The 2,658-nt window shown below is 39.5% G+C and overlaps 2 non-coding genes across 2 annotated transcripts; one reads left to right on the top strand and one right to left on the bottom strand.

Moving 5' to 3' along the window:
- Nucleotides 1-412: 412 nt before the first annotated feature.
- On the bottom strand, nt 413-485 carry Trnar-ucg (transfer RNA arginine (anticodon UCG)). Its single transcript has one exon. It is a non-coding gene; the product is annotated as a tRNA-Arg (tRNA).
- Nucleotides 486-1,296: 811 nt separating this feature from the next.
- Trnai-gau (transfer RNA isoleucine (anticodon GAU)) lies at nt 1,297-1,370 on the top strand. Its single transcript has one exon. It is a non-coding gene; the product is annotated as a tRNA-Ile (tRNA).
- The last annotated feature ends 1,288 nt before the right edge of the window (nt 1,371-2,658 follow it).

Genomic DNA, 2,658 nt, shown 5'->3' with positions numbered 1-2,658 from the left:
TCTCTCTCTCTCTCTCTCTCTCTCTCTCTCTCAAGGCCTGACTAAGCGCGTTGGGTTACACTGCTGGTCAGGCATCTGCTTGGCAGATGTGGTGTAGCGTATATGGATTTGACCGAACCAGGCTGACGCAGTGACGCCTCCTTGAGCTACTGAGGCTGATACTGTCTGTCTATCTGTCTGTCTCTCTCTCTCTCTCTCTCTCTGTGCATCGGATTGAAAGGAGTGAGCTTGAAAAGGAACATTAAATCACGGTTGTGCAATAAAAATTGTACACAACTGTATTACTTATCAATGAAAATGTATGACAGTGAGATGGCGTGATAAGATGTTGTTTGTCTGTACCCCCCTCCCAACCTCCACATCCCCGGCACGCAATTGAGAAAAAAAAAAAAAAAGAAAAGAAAAAAAAAACCGACCCCGACGAGATTCGAACTCGCAATCTTCTGATCCGAAGTCAGACGCCTTATCCATTAGGCCACGAGGCCGTCAAGATCTGTAGTACCTTTCAAAGTTTATATCGCACGGCAAAGAGACTGACCGCCTGAATGTAAACTTTTATTTTTGGATCATTGCCATTTCGTGAGTCTTTTTCAGTCTGTTTAAAATCATGTTTGTTTGTTTGATGTTTTCCACCTTTAACCTTCTATAGTGTCTGTTCTCTCTCTCGCTCTTGCTCTCGTTCTCTCTTTCAGTGTTTCTTTTCTCGGCTGGATATTAAAAAAAAAAGAAAAGAAAAAAAAGTCGTCTCGACGTCTGTAATGGCACAAAAGATGATAATTGCTTGTTGCGCAGTCCTTTCGATGTAATTTTCTTTTCTCTCTCCTTTTCGTTTAAGTCGGTTCGTTCTTTGCAAGGGAGGGCGGGGGGGGGGATGAAAAGAACGATTTTTCTCTTTTCTTTTTGAGACACTGCACATAATGTACACGCATACGCACACATATCCACACTCATACATACTCTGTCTTTATACAAAAGAAGAAGAAGAAGAATGATAATAAAAATCGTAAACAGAAACCATGCAGTTATCGCCAGTGCTTGAACAAAGAACGCCGGCCGGAGGCTATAACGAGCGAGCGAGTGAGCGAGCGAGACTGAGGCTGAGGGAGAGAGGGGGAGGGGGTGAGCACTGGTCTGTGGGCTCATAAACTGGCATTCACACTGAGCAAGATGAGTTCACTTATCCGAGGAGAAAACAGCATAAGAATTGATAAACGAAAAACATCAAAAGCTGTCGACAATGTGACAATGGCAGCATGATATAATTATGTACCTCTATTTCAACCACTCTCACGAGCTGGCCCATTAGCTCAGTTGGTTAGAGCGCCGTGCTGATAACGCGGAGGTCGTGGGTTCGACCCCCATGTGGGCCACTTTGATTTTTGTCTTTCTTTTTTTTTTCGCAGACGTCAAAGAGTTTTAATCACACCGCTGTCTTTCTCAAAAGTTCGTTGTCCAGACGAATAAGTTGTTTGTTGTTGTTGTTGTTTACACAGTATTAAGACAAATAAAATGTTTTTTGCACATTACTATTTTTCATTCATTTGTTTATTTTCTTATTTCTTTATATATTATTTTGTTTATGTATTCATGTATTTATCTAGTTATCTATCTATTTATCTATCTATTTATTTATCTGATTACCTGTTCATTCATCTATGTATCTGTTACTGTCTCAATGCACAGCTGATGTTTAATATAGTGATGTTGTGCGTTGGTGTGTTTAATGTGAAACTGTGATTTTTTTTGGTACAATTTTTAAAAAATAATTCTAATAAATAGATTAGTAGATAGCTAACTATAACTAACTTACTAACTAGCTAACGAATCAACTAACTTAACCAACCAACTAACTAGATAGATAGACAGACAGACAGACAGATAGATAGATAGATAGCATACATACATACATACATACATATATACATACATTCATGAACAAACTGCAGTGTGCATACGGTAGTGTACAGACTCGCCAACAAGCCGAAGTAAAAGGGGAGAAAACAGAAGGCAGAAATGACAAAAACTGTAATAATAAGACAGCACTATGATACAAACATTTTTCTTCTTTTGACGAATAACCGATGACCAAACATTTGTAAAGCAACTATTTTATTACTAGTATGTGTTTCAACTACAATGTCCTCAAACAATGTTACAATCTGCAGTACATGCAATATTCAACACACTTAAAAAAAATTTTTTTTTTAAACTACAAAAAATATCTGCAATATGTTGTTTTGCCTTCCCCCTCACCCACCCCATCCCTCCCTCCCAGATACATGTCTAAAACAGGCATCATGGTTCAACATGAAGACAGTAGACCGTCGAGGAAGGATAAGAAGAAGAAGTTGTCATGACACTACACATTTAAAGGGACGTTATCCTTTCATAGTAATGAGTTGACTTTTTAGCACAGTTACCTCCAGTTTCTGCGTTGCGCTTTGTTGACGAAGCACTTCCTCCTAATGCGTTGTTCCCTCTCTCCTCCCCCAGACCCCCACCCATCACACACACACACACACACACACACACACACACACACACACACACAGACACACACTGGTTTTAGATACAGACTTCTAATCACAATCTAAGCTTCGAACGTAACTTGACAACAACTACAACAACTGAAAAGCTAGCTAGATAGATAGATGAATG

Source organism: Babylonia areolata, chromosome 27 (genome assembly GCF_041734735.1).
Source record: "Babylonia areolata isolate BAREFJ2019XMU chromosome 27, ASM4173473v1, whole genome shotgun sequence".
In the NCBI taxonomy this organism is placed as follows: domain Eukaryota; kingdom Metazoa; phylum Mollusca; class Gastropoda; order Neogastropoda; family Buccinidae; genus Babylonia; species Babylonia areolata.
The sequence above is the reverse complement of the archived record's forward strand: the minus strand, read 5'-3'. Positions and strand labels throughout refer to the sequence as shown.